Genomic DNA, 9,419 nt, shown 5'->3' with positions numbered 1-9,419 from the left:
ATGCGAAAGCTGGACAGTGAATAAGGAAGATCGTAGAAGAATTGATGCCTTTGAATTATGGTGTTGGAGGAGAATACTAAAAGTGCTATGTGCTGCCAAAAGAACCAATAGATCTGTTTTGGAAGAAGTGCAGCCAGAGTGCTCCTTAGAGGCTAAGATGGCCAAACTTCGTCTATCATACATTGGACATATTGTCATGAGAGAACAGTCACTATAGAAGGATATCATATTTGGTAAGGTGGAGGGTCAGAGAAAAAGAGGAAGACCCCCAACGAGATTGATTGTCCAGGTGGCAGCATCGATGGACTCAAGTGTGGCAACAATACTGAGGTTGGCCCAGTATCGGACATTGTTTCATTCTTCTGTGCATGGGGTCGCTTTGAGTCGGTGCCAACTCGATGGTCCCTAACTACAACAACAACAAACAACACCTCTACAAGAAAAAGACAAATGACTCTATTTAAAAATGGGCATAGACATAAACGGACACTTCACCAAGGAGAAGATCCAGGCAGCTAACAAATATATGAAGAAATGTTCACGATCACTAGCCATTATAGAGATGCAAATCAAAACAACAATGAGATATCAGCTCACACCAGCAATAACAGCAAAGATCAAAAAAGTAGAGGACAATAAATGCTGACAAGGATGTGAGAGACTGGGATGCTACTGCATTGCTGGTGGGATTGCAAAATGATCCAACTTCTCTGGAAAGCAATATGGCACTTCCCCAACATGTTGGAAATAGAAATACCTTATGATCCAGAAATTCCTCTACTAGGTATTTATCCACAAGAAATACGATCCATAACATGAGTAAATATTTGCACACCAATGTTCATAGCAGCAGTATTTTCAATAGCAAAAAGATGGAGACAGCCAAAGTGCCCATCAACTGAAGAATGGATAAACAAACTGTGGTACATACACACAATGGGATATTATGCTACCTTGAAGAATAACAGGGAAGCTGCAAGCCACTGCATAACATGGATGAACCTTGAGGGCATTATGTTGAGTGAAATTAGTCAATCACAAAAGGAGAAATACTACATAAGACCACTACTGTAAAAGACCAAGAAAAAGTACTCATACTCAAGGGTGGGGGGGTTCTTTGCTGGTTACTGGGACTTGAGGGGTGGGGTGAGGGGAGGGAGGGGAAGGTGGAGCACAGAGTAGGGAATAGACACAGGATAGTTTGGGTGCTAGGGATGGGGGTAATACACAAGAAGGGAGAGGAGAATGGAAGAACAAAGCATACGGTAAAACAATTAGGCAGGTTTGCATGGGCTAAGTGGGACAGAGGTAAATAATGATGTATGCACAACCTTGGAACAACAGGGCTCTGAGACATGGTTGGAAGGGGCAAAAGGGCGGAAATAATGTTAAGATGCTTGGCTGTCTTTGAATCTTGGTTTCCCTTGCATACCATTATAAAATAGACTCTCGAGGGTGAGAGAAAGGAATAGCCAGAAATATCACCGAAGAAAGCTTTTTAGTTTGTCTTCTGCCTATAACTGATTGGAATACCTAAAATGGGGCTGCAGTGTGCCCAGTAAAGGAGGCTTCCTGTGGAGCCTCTGCATTACATCAGTCCATAGGTGGAATCCTGAACCGCATCCAGAATCTTCTGAGGTGGGAAATTTCCACTTGAAAGGATAAGCAGACCAGCTTGGTACGGCTAGAAAGAAGAACAGAAGATACTTCTTGAAAGAAAGACCCACAGGAAAAATACAAAACAATAATGGCAGTCTGACTGCTTACCTTAGTACAAGAACAAGCAAGTTGCTTGCTCAGGAGACATTAAGGCAGGTGGTCGGGTCCCCTCAGGGCAAACCCCCTTCCAAGACTAAGACTCAATGGGAATACATGCTCTGATTGGTGACCACGTTCATCACCGATAAGGGGAAATGAGGGAAAAACAGCAATGAAGCTGCAAGCTAAGCCCTACAGTGCTCAATAGACTCTTGTGAACCCAGGTGGAGACCTGGTCGGCCAGCAGTGTGGCAAGACCTGGGGACTCTTGGGCCCAGAGTCAGTGAAATAGCCATAGAGGACTAGAGTGGCGAGTGAAGCATCCAGCTGATAAGAAGAGAGGGCATATGCACAAGAACACCCATACTTGCAGATAATTCCCAGTTGACCTGGCTTCAATGACTGGATGATCAGAGCTCAGCTAGAAGAAGAAAGAAGAGGAAAAAAAGAGTAATCTGATACAATTTGATGAACTTGACCTACACCCATGGATGCAGTAGCTCAAAAGAGGGAACAAATCATTACAGCGAGGAACATTCCCACCTTCTCCATACACAGAGCAGACAGGGATGGGCAACTTGGACATTGGCTACCCAAAAAGGTGGGGGGGGGGGGGGCTACAAAGGCAAGAAGTGACTGGCTTACAAGCTTTCAAGAGGGAGCCTTGATCTCGAGTGCACGGAGGAAGGTAGAATCTTCACTGAGTTGTATCCAATCTGTCTGAGTCTGATTGGGTCTGATGAAAGCAGATGCATTTAGGTCTCTTGTGGTACAATAGTGAATAATTGTTATTAGGACTGATTGTGAGGGTTGGAAATATAAAGGTAGACGTTTTGTAGCAAAAGGAGGGGAGTGATTGACTTTGTAGTCTAGGAGCGGAGGTCCCCTGGACCATCAAGGGAGAAGAGTGGAGAGTGGGACCCTACCCAGCGAAGCAGTGATGTCAGAGATAGAGGCAGAGACGATGATGCGGAGATATGCAGTGGCTGGGGACTTCAGACCCAGAGACGGCAAGGGGCTGTGTGCTGACGCCCGGGGGGTAGGTTTGTATGGTATACCCTTTTGTTGGTTGATGATGCATGGAGGGAATTGTAACCAAGGCAATGAAACAATATATGATAGGATGAATATAAAGCTAATGCTCTCCCATGTAAACTATCACGTAATTCACAATAAAGCATTACATAATAATAATAATGAGATCAAACAATAATACATAGGCAAGTACTCATTGAGTCCTGGTGTGGCGCTATAAATAAACACTGGACTGCCATCCTGCTAACTGCAAGGTTGATGGTTGAAACCCACCAGTTACTCCTAGGAAAACCTATTCAGAATCACTGTGAATCTGAATAGACTCAATAGCACTTAACAACAACAAAGACATAGGAAACAAAAATGACTTTCATAGTGGCTTAGAAGACAATGTAAATGAACAGCAATCAATATTTACTTGTGGAAAACTCAAATGTATAAATATCAGTAGTCTATAATCAATTTCTTAGATTTAATGCCAATGTGAATTTTATGAAGTGTCAAGCAGCAAACAAATCCAAACTTAGAAAACACAGACTTTATTCAAAAGTATACTTGTGATACATGGAGGGCAAGTAATGCAATCAATAAGGAGAACATTCTGACCATAAGGTCAGCAAGTATCTCAATAATTGAACAAAAACATTTTTTTTTCATTTATAGAGAAAACGAGTAAATGGTGTCAGAAAAAACAGGTTGTGGGGACATAGAATGAAAGAGTGTGTGATCAGATAAGTACATCAGAGAAGGTTTTAAGTTTACATCAGCCTATTTATTAAGAGGGGCCCTTTGAAAGGAGTTGTATGATGACTAGAGCTTGCAGGAAGAAGAGAAACATAACCAAAATTCAATAAATGGTCATGTTTAGGAAAGTTAATGTGTGGGAAATATCAATGGTTCTAAAACTTTGATGCATACAGAATGATTTGCCAATATTTCTTAAAAGTGAAGATTCTTATGACAACATCCAAGACTTTGGTGTGGTTAGGTTTTTGAAGTTATTTTTTACTAGTAATCCTGATGCTTCTGATATAGGCTGTCCTCAGATGACAGGATGTTAATTTCAAGGAAGCAAAGCAATAGCATTGGGTAGCAAAATAAATGCTACACCTCTGAACTATCTTCACTTCAAGAGTGGTATGGAGAAGTTGTTTCATTGGCAGAACTCTCCGTTTTGTTTGAGACTAACTGTTTTCTGGGTTTCAACAAAAAACATGAATTTTAATAATTCAGAATCTTATGTTGGAGATTTCTATTGACTTCTTTGTGTGTTTGTTTCTCTCCCTTACCAGTGAGAGGGTGGGATGGCCATTCTGAAAACACTACCTCAAAAATCAAACAAGATAACTCATCATTATTCTGATGTTGAGGTTCCTTCCTGTCCCAGTTGCTGTTTGTTGTTGCTAAGTGCCATCCAGTCAGTTCTGACTCATAGAGACCCTGTGTAGCATTTCTGAGGATCAGGTGGTGGGTTTGAACCACTGACCTTGAGGTTGCCAGTCCAGTGCTTCCCCTATAGCTCCAAATCAGGATTCCCCTGTCACAATTAGTCCCCAGAAATGTCTGGTGTGGTTTACCTCAAAACTTACACGTCTCCTTTTTAAGATACACTGTTTTCATCTAGTCACAGTTTCAAGCCATTTGTCCATTCTTTGGTTTGTATGTCCAACAGATAGTGATGGAGTCCATGTGTGACAAAAATGGTTAAATGCCCAGTTACTATCTGAAGGTTGGTGATTTGGACCCATGCAGAAGTGCCTTGGAAGGAAGGTCTGGTGATCTCCATCCAAAAGGTCCTACCATTGAAAACTTGATTGAGCAAGCAGTTCTATTGTGCATATGAAGAAAAAATGTGACATCATACAACCTTGCTTGCTGAAAGCCAAGAGGATTTAAAATACTTATTGTTGGAAATCAGAGACTACAGTCTGCAGTATGCACCTCAATGTCAAGAAAACAAAAATCTTCACCACTGCACCAATAAATAACATCATGATAAATGGAGAAAAGTCTGAAGTTGTCAATGATTTCATTTTGCTTGTATTAGCCATCAACACTCATGGAAGTAGCAGTTAGGAAATCAAATGATGTATTGAATTGGGCAAATCTGCTGCAATTCTTTAAAGCGTTGAAGAGCAAAGAAGTCAGTTTGAGGACTAAGGTGCGCCCTACAAAAGCTATGGTATTTTCAATAACCTCATATGCATGTGAATGCTGTATAGTGAATGAAGAAGGCTGTAGAAGAATTGATGCATTTGAGTTATGGAGTTGGAGGAGAATATTGAAAGTACCATGGACTGCCAAAAGAACAAATAGATCTGTGTTGGAAGAAATGCCGCCTGAGTGCTCCTTGTAAGCCTGGAAGGCTGGACTACTTCTTTCATACTTCAGACATATTTTCAGGAAGGATCAGTCACTGGAGAAAAAGAGGAAGACTCCCCAGCAAGATGGATTGGCACAGTGGCAGCATCAATGGGCTCAAGTGTGCCAACGATTGTGAGGTTGGCCGAGGATCGGGTAGTGTTTTGTTCTGTTGTGCTTAAGGTCACTATGAGTTGGTACCGAGTCTATGGCACCTAACAACAACAACAACAACAGTCAGCAAATATGGGGTGATCTCCAGTCAGAACTGACTTCGCAGCAATTAACAATAATAAATTATAAAATATAGAGAAAGTGTTTTTGCGTTTATGCAGAGTTGGAACTTTATGAAAAAATGTTGCTGACACTTGGGATCCTGGACTAAGTACAAACCCTGGAAAGCTGATTTACAATAAAGTTGGCAGTTCAAAGCCACTAGCCACTACTTGGGAGAAATAGGAGGCTTTCTGCTCACATACAGATGTATAGCCTTGGAAACCCTTTACAGGATCGCTATGAGTTAGAATCAACTCGGTGGCAGTGAGTTTTTTGAGATAGGGGAGAACTCCATAGAGATCTACCTAAGTCCTAAATTCTGCAGAGATCCCTTTTGGAGGATAAGCTGGTCTCAGCATAAAACATTCCTGATCATAGTACCCTTTCATCCTACTTTCCCACACTATATTTTCTCTTGCCTTGTTTACTGTCTTCTCTATGAAAGAAAAAAAAAAAAAAATGTTTTTGTTTGACTATGAGATAAAGCACTGCACTGCAAGTTTGGTATGAACAACAAGGTCATTGGTTCAAACTCACCAGCCGCTTCTTGTAAACCCTAAGCAGGGTAGCCGTGAATCGGGACAGACTCAATGGTACTTAACAACAACAAATTCATATTTTAAGGGAAAATGAGTTATGTTATGTTGGAGACATCTCAAGATCATATAGCTCAGGGATTGCTTGGAAATCATGGTCTAAAAAGTTAAAGTGAGAATCCAAGATCCTTTCCATCTAAGTTCCAAAGAGTCAACACTTTTCTGTCTCCTTTAAGAAAAGGATGGAGATGCAGCTGCTACTTGTTTCTGCATATAAGCAGAGAAAATCCATTTTTCTCTGTTTCTCACCCAGGATACAGACTTCAAAGTACATCTGCATATGGTGCTTGACCTGGCTTTCATTGCATAGCCCTGGGAATGAAAAACTGTGTGAGGGGTGATGTGACCCTTATTTACATTTTAAGTACATTATGGCATTCTGTGCCCAATCTAGAACACCTCATGAGAGCATTTAGTGCAAATTCTAAGAATATGAATACCAAAACATAGCAGTGAGTTTGATTCTCATTTTACAGATATGAGTTCATGATTCAATAGTCATGAATAGCGTTTGCACAGCTGTCTGAGTATTGTGAGAGTTCTTTTGCGAACCTAGTGTGGACATGGACATACCAATGTATGATTTTCTAACATGCATCCTATAAACATTTTAAGAGTATTTTTGTAACTTTCCTCCTTAAATTATTGTTCTGTTCCTAAATTTTTTAAGTAGGAATTCAAAAAGACTTTTCATGGGATATTGTTATAGTGTGGAAATTGAAATAGGATTCCATATAAATCTACTGCATTTAAAAAATATGTATAATCATGTACACTTGACTGTGCATAATAAGAGAGAGATCTAGTGAAAGACCCGGCTGTAATAAACCACAAGAATAAAGCTTGAGCATTGTAATTAGCATTGCACATGTTATGAGAATGCAATAAAAAAGAGGGACATGCATGTTGTAGTCTCAGTTTCTAATTTAGTAACCATTTTTCCCCACTGATTTTAAATTAAGTATATATGTAAGTATCTCAATAATAAGAACCCATTTGATTATATTGGGCCTCCTAGTTAGAATTCCATGTGGCCTCCCATATTGAACCCACAATAGCAATTTTTAAACAGGGTAACATACGTACTGTATCTTGAGACATTCATTATTGTAGATGGATTTGACAACGTAATCAATGATTCCTGCCTTTAAAAAGGATATAAACTCATTGAGTTAGTGGCACTGCGTGTAAATGTCCTCAATTACAAAATCAACTGGAACCGCAAGGTCAGAGGTTCAAGATCACCAGCCTCTCCTCAGAAACCCTATACAGGGTTTCTGTATATAGGTCAGAACCAACTCGACGGTACTTAACAACAACAACATGCACATTAAAAGATAAATAATATTCTACTCATGTAAAATAAGGAAGTATGCAGAAGACAAGTGTGAGATTCAGATGAGAGAAGAGATCAGTGTGGTCTAGATTTATCAACCAAAGAATTTGTAATGAGACAGGACTTATTTGGGTTTTTGAAGGTTGAAGCGAATTTGGATCAGTAATGGAGAGAAATGAAGGTCTTTGCTGGTAGAAAATTACAGAAGCAGAATGTAGAATGTTAAAAATTAACATATATTTAGGAAAGAGTGTGTATAGTTTTTGAGGATTCTGTGGTTGTTAAGTGCTGTCGAATTGATTCAAACCAACCTTGCAGTTCAAACCAACCTTGCAGTCCAGTGTAGTAACCCATAGCGCCACGCCAGGACTCTCTGGGTGGCACAAATTACTTTCCATCTACTGCTAACATAACACTTGACAGTTTGAGCCCACCCAGCAGTACTGCAAAAGAAATACCTGGTGATCTGCTTCTGTAAAGAAAGCAAGCCCTATGGATCTTAGTTCTATCTGTATATGGGTTACCCTAGTTGACATTTGGGATTAGAAAAACAGACATAGACATATAGCTGGAATCTTTGGTACTAGCATAAAAATTTAAGAGCTTACCTTGAAGGCATTATAGAAAGAAAGGGATTTGCTCTTTGAACGTTGTCAGGATGGATTAGAAGGAAAGGGACTGGAAACAAGAAGCAAGAATATTCAGAGTACTCTTTCAATTGGTCAAGGAGGGAAATAATAACTATCTGTACTCAGATATTTGCAGTGAGGACTGAAAGTAATGGGTTGAATCAAGAATAATTTTAAGGTTTGCTGGGACCTGTGACCAGCTGCTAAAGGAGGGCCCAGGAGAAGGATCATTACAATTAACTCTGGGTTTTCCAGCCTGTGATTTATACAGATTAACAAGATATGGCTTGGTATGAAGTAGTTCTTTATACTGCTGGAGAAAAAAAGGTTCATGATTGTTTACTTTTCTTCTTGCAATGTAAGTATTAGAATCATTTGTTCCAGACTTGATATTTGCATAATTTTATATCGGTATATTTGTAAAGGCAAACTGCAATGAAAGATTTTGGTTTGAAAGAATAATGACATTACAATTCCCTTCAGAATAACCAAGTTTTGACTCTTTGTTTGGGAGGCAATAGATAAATCTTGTCAGGGGTTATGATTCAGCCATACTCATGCTTTCAAAGCCCTTACCAACCTTACAGACTAATAGTGACATGAATCAGTGCATGGATAGACTAATGCAAGACTGACAGTAAATGATACAATAGACATAGAAACAATAGGTTATGGGACTCAAAATATCTAGATATCACTTTGATAATGAAACAAAGGAATTATTGCATGGTCCTGTTGGTGTTTATAGTGGTCCTTGAGAGTTTCTTAGCTGTTCACAACAAACTTAAAATATCTTTGTTTAAAAAAATCAGTCATCATACATTAAGATTTTCATCTTGACTTTTTAAATTTCCTCAGATATGCTGATTCTAAATGTTTATTTAATTGCAAAGCCAAAAATACTTTAAAAAATTGAATACCTGCCATGCAAAAATATAAAGAAGATGCCCAAGATCTGATGAATGGAAAGATTCGCAGCTAATTTAGCAGATAATGACCCAGCTTCTACCAGCCAGTTCCTATGTCCCAATTTTTATCAGCCTCGATTTATCAACCACATTAAAGGGTAAAGTGATTTTTAAAATGTCACCCTTAAATTAACTTCTCCATAGTGAACTAATACTGATGTTCAGCACACATTTGTATACTGTGTGATTCAGCACTGTGCTTGCTTATTAATGTTTGTGTTTCTTCTTCCTTTTTGTTACCCATCGCAAATGGGTGGCAGGGTAGATGAATTGCTGTGCCAGTGCTATGTCCTGTTGTAGAATCCTGCCACCCAGAAAATATCATTATTATATATATATGTTGTTGTTGTTGTTAAGTGCCTTCGAGTCGGAGCCGACCCATAGCGACCCTGTACAGGGTTTCCGAGGGTGTAAATCCTTACGGGAGTAGAAAGCCTCATCTTTCTCCCGCGGAGCGGCT

Source organism: Chrysochloris asiatica, unplaced genomic scaffold (assembly GCF_000296735.1).
Source record: "Chrysochloris asiatica unplaced genomic scaffold, ChrAsi1.0 scaffold00139, whole genome shotgun sequence".
NCBI classification, from domain to species: domain Eukaryota; kingdom Metazoa; phylum Chordata; class Mammalia; order Afrosoricida; family Chrysochloridae; genus Chrysochloris; species Chrysochloris asiatica.
This window is presented reverse-complemented; position numbering follows the sequence as displayed.